This window comes from Sinohyriopsis cumingii, unplaced genomic scaffold (assembly GCF_028554795.1).
Source record: "Sinohyriopsis cumingii isolate HCF-2022 unplaced genomic scaffold, ASM2855479v2 utg002807l, whole genome shotgun sequence".
NCBI classification, from domain to species: Eukaryota; Metazoa; Mollusca; class Bivalvia; order Unionida; family Unionidae; genus Sinohyriopsis; species Sinohyriopsis cumingii.
The window spans coordinates 18731-36976 of NW_028316306.1; the positions used below are offsets into that span (position 1 = coordinate 18731).

The window sequence follows — 18246 nt, forward strand, 5'->3', positions numbered from 1 at the left end:
AAAGCTGACAGGTATACACATAGCAGCATTCAAACAATGGTTGAGACCACTCAGGCAATGGTAATACACAGCACTCAAACAATGGTTGAGACCACTCAGGCAATAATAATACACAGCATTCAAACAATGGTTGAGACCATTCAGGCAATAATAATACACAGCATTCAAACAATGGTTGAGACCATTCAGGCAATAGTAATACACAGCATTCAAACAATGGTTGAGACCATTCAGGCAATAGTAATACACAGCACTCAAACAATGGTTGAGACCACTCAGGCAATGGTAATACACAGCACTCAAACAATGGTTGAGACCACTCAGGCAATAATAATACACAGCATTCAAACAATGGTTGAGACCATTCAGGCAATAGTAATACACAGCATTCAAAACAATGGTTGAGACCACTCAGGCAATGGTAATACACAGCACTCAAACAATGGTTGAGACCACTCAGGCAATAATAATACACAGCATTCAAACAATGGTTGAGACCATTCAGGCAATAGTAATACAAAAACACTGGTTTAGACCACTCAGACAATGGTAATATACAGCATTCAAACAATGGTTGAGACCACTCAGGCAATAGTAACACACAGCATTCAGAACACTGGTTGAGACCACTCAGGCAATGGTAATACACAGCATTCAAACAATGCATTCAAACAATGGTTGAGACCACTCAGGCAATGACAATACACAGCATTCAAACAATGGTTGAGACCACTCAGGCAATGGTAGGTAATACACAGCATTCAAACAATGGTTGAGACCACTCAGGATATGACAATACACTGTATTCAAACAATGGTTGAGAACACTCAGACAATGGTAATACACAGCATTCAAACAATGGTTGAGACCACTCAGGCAATGGTAATACAAAGCATTCAAACAATGCATTCAAACAATGGTTGAGACCACTCAGGCAATGGTAGGTAATACAGAGCATTCAAACAATGGTTGAGACCACTCAGGATATGACAATACACTGTATTCAAACAATGCATTCAAACAATGGTTGAGACCACTCAGGCAATGACAATACACTGTATTCAAACAATGGTCGAGATTGCTTTGATAATGGTAATACATGGCATCCAAATTGTTTATTAAAGATAGCTTGCACTATGGTACAAGTATAAATAGGTCATAAAATAAACTACACTCTCTTAACCTTTAGATTTAACAAGACAGAGAAAAAACAATCATCTAATCATCAATTCAACCTTAATCTAGTATTGATTTTCCTTCATACATAATAATGAGTGTGTACATTTTACAAAATGACAATTATAACAGCATCTTTTTTCTATTTGAAACTCAACTAACTAGGTTATACCTGTAGCTAGATCATTTAGTGCAAAATGTCTTATTCAACTCTGCACATAATAGTATGTAAATGTGTTGCAGTTACTGTCTGTGCTGGTTATTGTGAAACAATGCTCCATGATGATGGAAATCAGTGGTTTCTGTGCACTTCTGCACTTCAATTGCTGTAGAAGGTCACGCGATGAAAGAGAGCAGTTACATTATTAAAAATGGAGATATTTCCCATGTTTGTTGGGGGGGGGGGAGCATAGTCACACACACAGGAATTAAAGGGAAAAAATTATTCCATTGTTGGAGACCAGAGCCTGAGGTTACAACGCATTTTTGTATTGACTTTGACTCAGTTTGGTTTTGGATTCATGGTTTTAACAACATTTTTCAACACATGATACATATCTTTTTTCACAATAAATGTCAGCCAGTATATGTGGTGGAGAAAAATCAAGAAAGAACCACCGACCCACATGAAGCTTCTGGTAAGATATCTTACATAGCCATATTGGCTGAGCCAAGCTACAAACCCACATGAACAGAGGGGAGCTGTGAGTGATCTTTAAAGGTGAGTGCCTTAGACCACTCAGTCATCTGGGGATCCAACTCAGACTCAAGATGCAAAATCCAAAATTTCAAAAATAGAGAACAGTGTATATATATATATATATATATATATATATATATATATATATATATATATATATATATATATATATATATATATATAATTCAGTTAATGCTCAACAAATTCATCTTTATATGTGTATATAAACAGATCTGCCCTCAGATCATGTACCAGATAAACAGATCTGCCTTCTGATCAAGCACCAGATAAACAGATCTGCCTTCTCATCATGCACCAGATAAACAGATCTGCCTTCCAATCATGCACCAGATAAACAGATCTGCCTTCCAATCATGCACCAGATAAACAGATCTGCCTTCTCATCAAGCACCAGATAAACAGATCTGTCTTCCAATCAAGCACCAGATAAACAGATCTGCCTTCCAATCAAGCACCAGATAAACAGATCTGCCTTCTCATCAAGCACCAGATAAACAGATCTGCCTTCCAATCAAGCACCAGATAAACAGATCTGCCTTCTCATCAAGCACCAGATAAACAGATCTGCCTTCCAATCATGCACCAGATAAACAGATCTGCCTTCAGATCATGCACCAGATAAACAGATCTTCAATCAACAAATCTTAGTCTATGCAGTCTGTTAAGATTAATCAACAGAACACACACCTTGATCTGTCAGTTCATTGTTTGATGGCAGATTAAGGTCTATGTTGTATGTAGACTTATAGAAATGTATATAGAGTATATTTTGTCACAGCAAGAGTCTGAGCATAAACTCATGTTCAAAAGCTGTGCGTGCATGATCTCCAAACCATGACTCATATTACAAAAAACAATGTTAACATAAAGCTTAACATTAATAACTTTCATTCAAAAACAGTGGAAAAACAATTTTTTTCAAAAAATTTATGTTTTTACCAATTGCATATAATTTCTGATTTTCAAATCTTGTGAGTTCAGTAATTGTTCTTTGTTATTTTTGTTACTATGACAAGGTTCCATTAACACATTAATCCCTGGCGGTTTTTGTCATTTTTGCCTGAAATTTGAGTAGGGAACACATTTAGAAAGCTATTTCTGAATACATCCTAACACATCAACTTCCAGGTGATTTTCAAATAACCTAATGCCTAGTTGTGTTAGAAACATCATTTTTCATTGGCTATTTGGCTCGCACATGAGCAGAATGGTAAAAGTTGGAGTTCTTTTTTTCTCTTTTTTTTTGTTGCTTAATGGACCCATTATTTTCCTATCAAGACCACTCTTTATTCCAAATGTCCATCTTATCCTACTTTTTGCAAAGGTTCATCTATCTGTTTGCAGTTCATACTGGTCTGCCTTAGATCTGAGAACAAAAAGTCTAAAATCCGGGCAAAAAATCAGATTCCAATCACGGGTTAATTTTGGGTGGAAAAAAATCTGGTCCAAAAAATGAGGTTTTTCCCTCTGTATTTTGTAGTGCAACTAGAACTTACAGATTATTTGGTATCATTGTAGATCTACATCTGTCTACCTTTCTATAATACCACCCACTTTAGTGTATCATACATGACCTTGATGCTACAGAGCTCTGCAGTAGGCTACTACCTCCTGCCATGTAAACTCATCGGCAGGGGTTAATGTGTTATAAGCCAAGTCTGACATGATGTATTACATATTTAATACCATCTCCCAACCAATTATAATACATGAATAGCTTATAAACTCCATTATTTCACTGAGAATATGCATCAAATGGATCAGACAACTTCATTCAACACCAAACTCCCCTGGAACAATTGAAGAAAGTGTCCTTCCAAGTCTGCCACAAAGAACCAGCACATTATAACAAAGGGTAATGTAAGCGTCAAACAATCTTTGCAACATGTTTCTTTAACCTTTGACAAAGAATTATTAAGTTTTCAAATATTTTGTAACAATGATGCATACAATATTTCTGTATGATTATATTCATAAGAATCCATTAAGAGTCATGTTTTTTATGGGTAAAGCCTAGATAGCTTTATGATTGTCCTTCTTGATAAACATTAGTGCCAATAAGACAAGATTTTTTTTCTCCTGTTGCTCTAGCTTTCTATTGGCACAAAACAGGTCTTTTGGCAAGTGTGCTTAAATTTTTTTGAGTAGCTTTTATCCTAGTTACATGAACATTTATATCACTAATTTTCAAACCAAAATACCTTGTTTCACATCTTGAAATTTTCAAAATGATAAATATTTTAACATTTGTTGTCTAGATAAGATGTTGATCACGCAGTTCATTTTTGCTCTTACTGCCGGGAGGGTTTATGTGCTACAATAAATACAGTATGATTTGAAGAATAAAAACAAGAAGCCCATGTGAGCCTCATGTTGCTCACCCGGTATACACTGGTCTGAAAGGCAAATGTAGTAAAAAGACAGGTGCCAGGGTTTGAAAAACAAGCATGTTAGGATAATTGCCAGATATTTAATAGAAATTGGTGACATATGACATGTTGTTTAATTGCATTTCTACTCTGAGTAACTTCAGCTGATCTAAAAGGCTGCATTGGCATCTTCCATTCAAATGTGAATGGTGTTCATGTAAGGACTAAATGGTATATTGACATCATCTGTATGATGGTGAAAGGTGTTCATCTCTGTACTAGATGGTGCATTGGCATCTTTTGTACAAATATGAAAGGTGTTCATGCCCATACTAGATGATGTATTGGTATTGTACTGTTATTGGGTTTAATGCCATTTTTCAGCACAAGATAAGCTATACATGGCAGCCGATATAAATGATGGAAGAAGAACCCTGGAAAACCCAGGGAAGAACCACGGACCCACGAGAAGCTATAAGCTAGATGATGCACTGGCATTTTTTATATGAATGTGAAAGTTGTTCATGTAAGAACTAGATGTGTTCATATAAGGACTGGATGATGCATTGACATCAACTGTGGGGATGTGAATGGTGTTCATGTTATGACTAGATGGTGCAATGGCATCTTCTGCACAAATGTGAAAGGTGCTAATCCCTGTACTAGATAATGATACAAATGTGAAAGGTGCTAATCCCTGTACTAGATAATGATACAAATGTGAATTGTATTGATGCTAGGCCTCTACCTATCACATTCTAGTTTGATATGGTCCATGACAGTATTAGTATTATTACCGGTAGCCATACTTTATAGTAGATAAGTCTCACCTGTTTGTTTTCCATCCAGTTGCTATCAAAGCCATACTGTTGCTAAAGAACCACTCCATACATTTGAAAGAGAAAGCCTTGAGAACATTTTTCATATAAACTTTGATCAAATTTGGCATGACCATTTTGAAGAAGTTGAAAATTGATTCTCAACATGTTTGCTTTTGAAGCCAAACCATTGCTAGCTCAAAAGACATATCAGACTAAATTTTTATGGAGCAAGTTTCAAGAAATAATCATTCTAAGTTTGGTCAACACCAGCTATACCATTCTGGAGAAAATGTTGAAAATGGTTTTCCAAATGGTTACTTTGGAAGCCACAATGTTACAAGGGAAGCCACTGTAAATACAATTAATAGAGTATGTACTATCAAACAATCCCAGCTTGTATATCAAAATCACCTCAGCTATTGTAAAGTATTTGTAATGTTTTCAACCAGTAGATATGGAAGCCACACTGATGCTGAGGAAGATACACATGATAAAACTTTCATAGAGCGAGTCCACGTAACATTCCTACCCAGTTTGACTGAAATTGGCTGAGCCATTAAAGAGCTGACGAAAACAGGTTTTGATATAGTTATGATGGGAAATCACACTGCTGGTAGAAAATCCACCCTAATGTTTCTATAAAGCATGTCCTAATTAACATTCCCACCAGGTCTGATAAAAACATGGCTCAGCCCTAATAGACAAGATGCTGAAAATATAAAAATTTTAATATGGTTGTTATGAAAGCCACACCATTGCCTGGAGTGCCACCCTGGACATACTTTTTATTACGCATGTCCTACAAAACAACCCTACCAAGTTTGGTCAAAATTAGCTCAGCCATTCAAGAGTGGGGTTTTCTCCACCTGGTTGCTACAGAAGCCACACTATTGCAAGGGGAGCCACCATGGACACAATTTTGATAAAGCATATCTTTAGAATTTCAATTAAATTTGATTTCAAATTGGCTCAATAATTCTTTAGAAAAGTCAAAGAAAGACCTTCAACAAAAAAAAGCTTTCAATATGGTTGCTAACAAAGCCATATCACTGCTAAGACAGTCACCCCAAATACAAATTTCAAACATGTCCAAAAAAGAAAGAAAAAATTAATAGAAAATTTGATCAAACTTGGCTTGGCATGAGTCTTCTGAAAAAAAATTGAATATACATTTTACGTATGTTTCCTGAAAGCTAAATGACTTGAAACCATATTGTTGCTAGTGAAGCCACCCTGATAACACTTTCCATAGAATATGTCATAAGGAACATTCCTATCAAGGTTATTCAAATTTAGCTCTAACATTCAGGATAAAAAGTTGAAAGTAAGTTTTGTCATATGGTTGCTATGGAAGCCACACTGACAACAGTAGAACATATATGAAGAATTAAATAGAAACAATTTTATGATATCATTTAAAAATATGATAAATAAATAACTCAAAATCACAATTTGAACAAGTCATGATTACTAGACAATTCACTAAAAGTATATATTAAGTATGAAATACAAGTCCAATTTCTGAACATGATATGTGATATCTATGAATCTACAATATGAATGCTAATGTTTATACATCAATGTTAATTGTGGGTTTGGCAACTTTTCAGCATGCATTGATTTAGTTAACAGCCTTGACCGATGACTAATTTCTCACAGACACTTCAATCAAAGTCTTGTTAAAGCACAAAGACACTTCAAAGTTTTGTCAATACACGCTGTCAAACTGCATCAATATCTTTGAAATCATCTATGTTAAATAACATAATGCAATCAAGTAATTCAAAATGAGCTTTGCTGTACAGAAAATAAATTGAGGTTTCTGTGAAGCCTTTAAGTTAATTTTGATAAGCCATTTAATAACAAAGAGAAATTTCTGAGTAAACTATATCAGGTTCCCTTGAGTATCAACATGACAGTCTGTTACTTCCACCTATGTAAAAGGAATATTGAGCAAATTCAGTGGTGTGGCATCAATGGCATATCAAGAAATTCTGGCCACTCCCCCCAGTGTTGACTATTTAGAGAAAAGCATATTTAAGAGCTTGATGAAAACAGAAAACAAAATGCCAGTGGAATGTACAGACTAAAGTCTACAATAGTCTTGACAAACATCATTTTCATTAAAAAGAAATGCTGGTTAGCACCAAATAAACACTCACCCAATCAGTGTGTTTATGTGTGTTTTTAACATATCTTTAACAATTATAGTCATATAGCTATGCTACCACTGAGACATCATGCTGCAGACATGTAGCATGATGTCCCAACCAGTTACATTATCCTGACACCAGGCCAACCAGTCCTAACACTAACCTCTTAATGCTGAGCGCCAAGTGTGGCAGCTGCTATTGCCATTTTTATAAGTCTCTGATATGCCTTAGCTGGGATTCAAACTCACAACCTCCCAGTTCTGAGGTGGCCACTTTAACCACTTAGGCCACTGGAATGGTCACCAAATCAGACGTGTAACTGGAAAATTCACTCAACTGCCTGGCACATTGTTATTGTAGCTGTTGTTGTTGTTGTAGGGTTTAACGCCATTTTTCAGCACACGATAGGCTATACCTGGTGGCCAGTATTAATGGTGGAGGAAGAACCCGGGAAAACTCCAGAAAGAACCACCAAACCATGAGAAGCAACTGGCAAGCTTTCTCACATACCCACATTGGCTGAATCCTAGACTCGAACCCATGCAGACAGAAGTGAGATGACAATGATCCATAACGGTGAGCGCTTTAGACCACTCGGGGCCCCTGGCACATACAAAAACTGCTGTGTATGCATGTTTCTACAGTACATAGTACACAGTTCCTTGGTCTATGCAAGCCACTTGCATTGAAGAACTTAGGGTGGGGAACACTTCCAATACTTTTGTCCCATTATAATGATTTTAAATTTGGGGATTTGGAAAATGCTGAGGGAACACAGATCAGCAAAAGTCCTTCAGGCTCACATAAAGTGCAACATGTGAGGAAAGTCGAGTGCACTAGTGGCAAACAGCTAGTTGATAATAAACTTCATTAATGTTTTTCAAAAAACTGTCTTTCAGTGTTTACTCCAAAATTTCAATGTTTAATCCAAAAATTATAGCTTACTATATGCATCTTTGATTGCTGTATATATATGCACACTCTTCTTTAGAAACATGCATACACAGCAGTTTTTGTATGTGAATTATGTACTGTAGATATGTCAAATCAAGATTAATGTACCCACCAAAGGACCTTTCCTTGGTAATGGAGAACAGCTTAAACCAAGATTAATGAACCCACCAAAGGACCTTCCCTTAGTAATACGAGTTCAGTACCAATCAAGATGAATGTACACACCAAAGGACACCAAAGGACCTTCCCTTGGTAACAGAGTTCAACACCAATCAAGATCAATGTGCCCACCAAAGGACTTTCCCTTGGTAATGGAGAATAGTTCAAACCAAGATTAATGAACCCACCAAAGGACCTTCCCTTAGTAATACGAGTTCAGTACCAATCAAGATGAATGTACCCACCAAAGGACCTTCCCTTGGTAACAGAGTTCAACACCAATCAAGATCAATGTGCCCACCAAAGGACTTTCCCTTGGTAATGGAGAACAGCTTAAATCAAGATTAATGTACCCACCAAAGGACCTTCCCTTGGTAACAGAGTTCAGCACCAATAAAGGTGAATGTACCCACCAAAGGACCTTCCCTTGATAATAGAGTTCAGCACCAATCAAGGTGAATGTACCCACCAAAGGACATTTGCTTGGTAATGGAGAACAGTTCATATCAAAATGAATGTACACACCAAAGGACCTTCCCTTGGTAATAGAGTTCAGCACCAATCAAGGTGAATGTACCCACCAAAGGACATTCGCTTGGTAATGGAGAACAGTTCATATCAAAATGAATGTAGCCACCAAAGGACCTTTCCATATTAACAGAGTTCAGCACCAATCGAGATGAATGTACTCACCAACAGATGTACCCATCATAATGGATAACAGTATGCACCCATGCATATCATAGTATTCTGCAAAATGGTAGGGTTAATGCCATGAAGTATTCCTCAGAATTATAAGACCCACCTGCTTGTATGCTTTTATACAATTGTCTTGTGTCATGTGAGTGCTTATAAAAAGTGTGATGTACCTGTGACTAAATATACTATTAAAACTTGTCTTCAAAGGACAGTTAAGTGCCATAAAATTGTTTCATTGCTGGACAAGCATCATTTATAATTAAGTGTCCACAAAAACAAGTTTCATAGTACTTTAGTGTGATTTAATATTTATTACAGTAGCTTAAACATATATAATGCCTTTGATATTATAAAGGGAATCAGAGATTGTGCACATGACATAATTACAAGGGAATGATAGACTGTGCACATGATGTAAATTACAAAGGAATGACAGATTGTGCACATGATGTAAATTACAAGGGAATGATAGCTTGTGCACATGACATAATTACAAGGGAATGATAGACTGTGCACATGATGTAAATTACAAAGGAATGATAGACTGTGCACATGATGTAAATGACAAGGGAATGATAGATTGTGCACATGATGTAAATGACAAGGGAATGATAGACTGTGCACATGATGTAAATTACAAAGGAATGATAGACTGTGCACATGATGTAAATTACAAAGGAATGATAGACTGTGCACATGATGTAAATTACAAAGGAATGATAGATTGTGCACATGATGTAAATTACAAAGGAATGATAGATTGGGCACATGATGTAAATGACAAGGGAATGATAGACTGTGCACATGATGTAAATTACAAAGGAATGACAGATTGTGCACATGATGTAAATTACAAAGGAATGATAGCTTGTGCACATGATGTAAATGACAAGGGAATGATAGATTGTGCACATGATGTAAATGACAAGGGAATGATAGATTGTGCACATGATGTAAATTACAAAGGAATGATAGATTGTGCACATGATGTAAATTACAAAGGAATGACAGATTGTGCACATGATGTAAATGACAAGGGAATGATAGATTGTGCACATGATGTAAATGACAAAGGAATGACAGATTGTGCACATGATGTAAATTACAAAGGAATGATAGCTTGTGCACATGATGTAAATGACAAGGGAATGATAGATTGTGCACATGATGTAAATGACAAAGGAATGATAGATTGTGCACATGATGTAAATGACAAGGGAATGATAGACTGTGCACATGATGTAAATTACAAAGGAATGACAGATTGTGCACATGATGTAAATTACAAAGGAATGATAGATTGTGCACATGATGTAAATTACAAAGGAATGACAGATTGTGCACATGATGTAAATGACAAGGGAATGATAGATTGTGCACATGATGTAAATTACAAAGGAATGATAAATTGTGCACATGATGTAAATGACAAGGGAATGATAGATCGTGCACATGATGTAAATGACAAGAGAATCATAGATTGTGCACATGATGTAAATGACAAGAAAATGATAGATTGTGCACATGATGTGAATTACAAAGGAATGACAGATTGTGCACATGATGTAAATGACAAGAGAATCATAGATTGTGCACATGACATAATGACAAGAGAATGATAGATTGTGCACATGATGAAAATGACAAGAGAATCATAGATTGTGCACATGATGTAAATGACAAGAGAATGATAGATTGTGCACATGATGTGAATTACAAAGGAATGACAGATTGTGCACATGATGTAAATCACAAGGGAATGATAGCTTGTGTACATGACATAATGACAAGAGAATGATAGATTGTGCACATGATGTAAATGACAAGGGAATGATAGATTGTGCACATGATGTAAATTACAAAGGAATGATAGATTGTGCACATGATGTAAATTGCAAGGGAATAATAGATTGTGCACATGATGTAAATGACAAGAGAATGATAGATTGTGCACATGATGTAAATTACAAAGGAATGATCGTGCACATGATGTAAATTACAAAGGAATGATAGACTGTGCACATGATGTAAATGACAAGAGAATGATAAATTGTGCACATGATGTAAATGACAAGGGAATGATAGATTGTGCACATGATGTAAATTACAAGAGAATGATAAATTGTGCACATGATGTAAATGACAAGGGAATGATAGATTGTGCACATGATGTAAATTACAAGAGAATGATAAATTGTGCACATGATGTAAATTACAAAGGAATGATAGACTGTGCACATGATGTAAATGACAAGAGAATGATAAATTGTGCACATGATGTAAATGACAAGGGAATGATAGATTGTGCACATGATGTAAATTACAAGAGAATGATAGATTGTGCACATGATGTAAATTACAAGGGAATGATAAATTGTGCACATGATGTAAATTACAAGGGAATGATAGACTGTGCACATGATGTAAATTACAAATGAATGATAGACTGTGCACATGATGTAAATTACAAAGGAATGATAGACTGTGCACATGATGTAAATTACAAGGGAATGATAGATTGTGCACATGACATAACTACAAAGGAATGATAGATTGTGCACATGAGATAATTATAAGAGAATCAGAAATTGTGCACATGATGTAAATTACAAGGGAATCAGTGATTGTGCACATCATATCAATTGCAAAGGGAATAATGTGCATATCCTATTATACTAAGAGTTATGAAGGACCAACTCTGAAATGCACCATTTTTAATATGAACTGAAACAAACCCTCATTTACCTCCATGCTGTTTGATGCTATGCAGATCTGGTTATTTCAGTTGTTTTAGAAACAAAGACATCATAATTTTTACTTTGCTCTGACATTTTTCAGATAACTCTCACGAAATTAATCTCACACTCCTTAGTTTATCATTTAGCATTTTTAATTAGTGAGTAACCAAGATGTTAACAGAATTATTAAATGAAAAGACTTCACCAACCATTAATCATCAATAGCTTACCAATCAATGCTTATTGATATCTCATCAATACATGGAAATCTTTAAATCTGCACATAGTTTGCTAAGCCGTTACCAAGAAGGCCTTTGTCAATTGATTTGGAAGCACCTGCTATCTATTATTTGATCATGTAGATGTTAACTGTTATAGCTCAGCTGATAGGGATAAGATTGCCACACACTGTCAAGCATTGTCTCCTTTCATACCAATCCCCATGATGCACATATTTCTTGACAAAGAGTTTGCATGCCAGGACAGATTGATTTCAGAAGCTTGGAATAAAATTACTTCATTAATAAGAAAATAATCTACCAAATTAACACTTTGAGATCAAGAATGTAGAACTAAGAATTTACACAAGGTATCCATAAAACTTCTCTATGTAAATGCTTTCAACATGAATAAACTTCCACCATGAAGATTTTTGGCAATATTTGTCATGATTGATTGGGAATGAGATCTGTGTCCATTATTGTTGTGGAAAAAATAACATTCAGGCATGATCAGTTCGTGAAAAATAAACTTGAATTAGAATTTAACCAGTCTGTAAAGTGTGAAATATAGGTCACCATAACTTACTTTTGAGTTGATGGGGCAGTAATCAAGGTAAATCCCCTTTCATGTTTCTATAGAAACAGTATATATATATATATATATATATATATATATATATATATATATATATATATAAGGTGTGAATATCCTATGAGGTCATGAGATTAATGCAAAAAACTTAACAAAGAATGTACAAATTATATATATATATATATATATATATATATATATATATATATATATATATATATATATATATATATATATAGACCCTTAGGCCCCCTCATATGGGGCTCTATGTCATAAAATGTCATTAGCTAACAATTAAAGGGTTCATAAGTGGTTCGAATTATGAGCAGGTGTTTTATATAGGTGTTAGCTAAAGTAAGATTCACTGTATTTTGTACTGTAACAGAGGTCTATTGAGATATGGTTAATGAAACAAGAGTGTAGTTTTAGACATTAAAAAGTGCGAGTTGTTTTATTTCATGAAATTTAATGGGACCGCAAATTAGGAAGGGGACTGCAAATGGGACCGCAAATCAGGAAGGTTGATAGATAATCTAATTTAACCAATCAACTAACAGGAATGGAAAAGACTCATTTCAAACTTCTTTACTTATGCCAAGGAAGTTCTTCAAACAAATGAGTTCTTTAATACAAAGAACTGCATAATGGTCATTTTTACCAAATGCATCTTGAGATTGAGTTTTTCTCTCCTTTCAGGAAAATTACAGTGCTGTTATGGATTGTCAAAAAACAGTGAAATAAGTTGCCTGCTTGGATATATATATATATACATACATACAAGCAGTATTACAAGACATTTCACGGTAAGTCATCTTAATATATTCATCAAAGCAATCGTCACACTTTGTAATTTTATTTGTACCTATCATTGTTTCTTCTTTTAGTCTCCACTTTTTAACATGTGCCATGGGTAGTTGTGACGGCCTAAGTTTGTCCATCCATCATGCCATTTCCTCACACAATTTCAGAGGAACATTCACCAAACCAAGTATTCAGTTGCCAGCTCCAACCCCAACCAGGACCCTAGATAGGGTTTAAGAGTTCACATGCTAAAAATAAGGTGCAATTACTTTTACAATATACATTAATTAATTTGTATATACAGAATTGACAACCATGGACATGTATTTTCTGATATAAAATAAAATAGCAAAATAATATAGGGATGCAATAAACATATGCCCCTGGGTTTATCGTTTCCCCTGCGATATAGTAACTCTATGTGCCATAATTTCTTAACTCTTAAGATTCCAACCATATAACCAAATACCATTTACAACCCTACTGGGCATAAAGAGATTAAATAAGATGTGCAACTAACAATGGCTCCTTGTCATAACTTGAAAACTATTGAATTAATAGTGGCCCCTGGGTAGATCCTAACTCTCCCTGCAACTTGGTCCCTTTGTCATTATTCACAAACTATATATACACACTCTCACTTAACAGAAATGAAAAGACACAATGTGTATATGCAGCTAATATTGGTCTAGTCCTTACCCTGTTGGACTTGACTAAGAGGCTCTAACTGGAGTGTTGTTATCAAGCACCTCAGATTTGGGTGGTGTTCTCAAAAGACTCAGTTTGGGGTGTTGTTACCAAGACACTCAGATTGGGGTGGTGTTATCAAGTGGCTCAGATTGGGGTGTTGTTATCATCAAGCCACTCAGATTGGGGTGGTGTTATCAAGGGGCCCTGATTGGGGTGGTGTTACCAAGACACTCAGATTGGGGTGGTGTTCTCAAAAGACTCAGTTTGGGGTGTTGTTATCAAGACACTCAGATTGAGGTGGTGTTATCAAGGGGCCCAGATTGGGGTGGTGTTACCAAGACACTCAGACTGGGTTGGTATTATCAAGATGATCATACTGGGGTCGTGTTTGCCAAGTGGCTCAGATTAAGGTGGTGTTATTAAGATGCTCAGATTGGGGTGGTGTTATTAAGATGTTCATAATTGGCTGGTGTTATCAAGAGGCTCAGATTGATGTGTTGAGATCAAGAGGCTCAGATTGGGAAATTGTTATCACAGAGCTCGGATTTGCATGGTGTTATCAAGGGGCGCAGATTGGGTGGTGTTATCAAGGGGCTCAGATTGGGTGGTGTTATCAAGAGGCTCAGATTAGGGTGTTGTTATTATGATGCTTAGATTGGGATGATGTCATCAAGTGGATCAGATTGGGGTGATGTTATCAAAGGGATCAGATTGGGGTGGTGTTATCAAAGGGATCAGATTGGGGTGATGTTATCAAAGGGATCAGATTGGGGTGATGTTATCAAAGGGATCAGATTGGGGTGGTGTCATCAAAGGGATCAGATTGGGGTGGTGTTATCAAAGGGATCAGATTGGGGTGGTGTTATCAAAGGGATCAGATTGGGGTGGTGTTATCAAGAGGCTCTGATTTGGGTGTTGTTATTATGATGCTTAGATTGGGGTGATGTTATCAAAGGGATCAGATTGGGGTGGTGTTATCAAAGGGATCAGATTGGGGTGATGTTATCAAAGGGATCAGATTGGGGTGGTGTCATCAAAGGGATCAGATTGGGGTGGTGTTATCAAAGGGATCAGATTGGGGTGGTGTTATCAAAGGGATCAGATTGGGGTGGTGTTATCAAAGGGATCAGATTGGGGTGGTGTTATCAAGAGGCTCTGATTTGGGTGTTGTTATTATGATGCTTAGATTGGGGTGATGTTATCAAAGGGATCAGATTGGGGTGGTGTTATCAAAGGGATCAGATTGGGGTGATGTTATCAAAGGGATCAGATTGGGGTGGTGTCATCAAAGGGATCAGATTGGGGTGGTGTTATCAAAGGGATCAGATTGGGGTGGTGTTATCAAAGGGATCAGATTGGGGTGGTGTTATCAAAGGGATCAGATTGGGGTGGTGTTATCAAAGGGATCAGATTGGGGTGATGTTATCAAAGGGATCAGATTGGGGTGATGTTATCAAAGGGATCAGATTGGGGTGGTGTCATCAAAGGGATCAGATTGGGGTGGTGTTATCAAAGGGATCAGATTGGGGTGGTGTTATCAAAGGGATCAGATTGGGGTGGTGTTATCAAGAGGCTCTGATTTGGGTGTTGTTATTATGATGCTTAGATTGGGGTGATGTTATCAAAGAGATCAGATTGGGGTGGTGTTATCAAGAGGCTCTGATTTGGGTGAAGTTTTCAAGAGGCTCAGATTGGGGCGGTGTTATCAAGATCAGATTGGGATGGTGTTTTCAAGGAGCTCAGGTCAGGATGGTGCTAACAAGGGGCACAGATTCACTCACAAAAGAACCACATTTAGACCTTTACATCCTAAACACTCCATAAAGACCCTCATCCAGACCTGTAAGTCCTAAACACTCCATAAAGACCCTCATCCAGACCTGTAAGTCCTAAACACTCCATAAAGACCCTCATCCAGACCTGTAAGTCCTAAACACTCCATAAAGACCCTCATCCAGACCTGTAAGTCCTAAACACTCCATAAAGACCCTCATCCAGACCTGTAAGTCCTAAACACTCCATAAAGACCCTCATCCAGACCTGTTAGTCCTAAACACTCCATAAAGACCCTCATCCAGACCTGTAAGTCCTAAACACTCCATAAAGACCCTCATCCAGACCTGTTAGTCCTAAACACTCCATAAAGACCCTCATTCAGACCTGTTAGTCCTAAACACTCCATAAAGACCCTCATCCAGACCTGTAAGTCCTAAACACTCCATAAAGACCCTCATCCAGTCCTAAACACTCAAATAAGAAGTGCAATATTTAATGCATAGTTTACTCTGACCTTTTGAACTCTATTCAAGATATTTTGGACAGTTATGTTCAGGTGGAACATCAATGCATATTCCCTACTGAAACATGGTGTCTACTGAAACCAAATAGTAGAGTCACTCTAAATGTAGGCAAGCAGAAAAAGCTACAATATATCAAACTCTACTTGCTTAATATGAATAAGGAGAAAATTTACCTTCTCCTACATTGCAATTACAACTTGTTTGTCTCTTTAATAAACTGATGCACAAGCCATACTTAACAGCATTTACAAACTCAACACTATACTTGCCATTTTTTAAAATTACAATGCCCTCTGATCCAAATTTGATACCTACATTTTTCTTGATGTCATAAATCAAAAGATTAACCGATTCAAACATGCCATGTTGGTAAAAGGCCAAATGCAATAAAATACTGATGCCATGAGATATGATGATCAAGTAACAAAGCGATGCCGCATGAAGAGTACACTGTTAGTTAATACTGTATAACAGGCATATTTGCCAGTTTTTGTAAAGTTACAAATTATTAATTCTACCCTTTTGCCTGCCAATTTAAATCGTCTCCTCGAAATGTGACTACCATATGGCTTCAGTATATTTCACATTTTTGGTACAGAATGGGCTCTAACTTTCAACATCAACATAACTGTCTAAATATCAAAAATGGGATGGGAAAGGTCTAAGGACACTCCAACTGTATTTAATGGTCTTATCAGGTTTGGAAGTCAAGAAAGTAGTGCTATAAAAACAGTTCTTTAAGGAGACCATCCTAGTCTATGATTACGCTGTCCTCAATGTTATCACCAACACACACAATTTAACATTTATGAAATTCGTTAATGGTAGAGAAGTTCCTGTCGGAAAAATCAAGAAGTCCTAACTGATGAGACAAATTTACCACCACCACCAGTCAAACAAGGTTTGGCATATCTAAATGCAAGATATCAATCAACACATCCAAACACATATATATCACAGCAAAGAAAGTGTTTGGTCAATACACATGGTTCTCTGACTACTACAAATATTCAAAGAAATATTGACAACTATTAAAAGAGCAAGAAAGTTGTGTATGAGAAGCCTATATCTACCCTATATAGAGTACAATGGTCCCCTTATGGAGTACAATGGTTCCCATATCAAGTACAATGGTTCCATTATGGAGTACAATGGTCCCCATATGGAGTACAATGGTTCATTTATGGAGTACAATGTTTCCCATATGGAGTACAATGGTCCCAATATTATTAAGTAATAATAATAATAATAATAATAATAATAATAATAATAATGAAGACTTTGTATAGCACCTAATCTTTAGAAGCTCTAAGCACTTTACAACATTAGACAACACCTATAAGATAAAAAACATATAATAATATTATTACAAAAACAAACACCATGAAATTAGAAAAACATTAAAAAATAAAAAACATGCTGAGAATATTTCAGGTAGGAAACATTATTAGATCTTTAAGTTTGTTCCTGCAGTCAAAATAAGTGAGTTTTGAGAGCCCTCTTGAATGTGATCACTGTGTCTTTGTGTCTAAGTTCAGTGGGCAATTCATTCCACGTTGCTGGGCCTTGGTATGCAAAATAACGCTGTCGATATGACTTTGTTTTCATACTGGAAATAATGAGTATACGATTTTCAGAAGAGGAGCGTAAGTATCTTGCTGGTGTGTACACATGGGTGAGGTCGGATAGGTATGTTGGACTAGAGTCCAACAGTGAAACGTAGCACAGAGAACAAATTTTGTGTTTGATTCTGGATCGAATGGATAGCCAGTGTAGGGTACAGAGCAGCGGGGAGGTGTGCTCTGATCGTGGTACTCATAGTATGATCCGAGCAGATGTGTTTTGAACTTTT

The 18246-nt window shown here is 36.4% G+C and overlaps 1 protein-coding gene across 1 annotated transcript in view; it reads left to right on the top strand.

Annotated features, from left to right (window-relative positions):
* Positions 1 to 18246, top strand: part of LOC149770054 (uncharacterized) — a 90366-nt gene that overhangs the window by 3584 nt on the left and 68536 nt on the right. The window contains exon 2 of the mRNA XM_089949465.1: positions 13300 to 13406. The gene's annotated coding sequence lies outside the window, so the exon portion shown is untranslated. The remainder of the gene's footprint in view (positions 1 to 13299; positions 13407 to 18246) is intronic.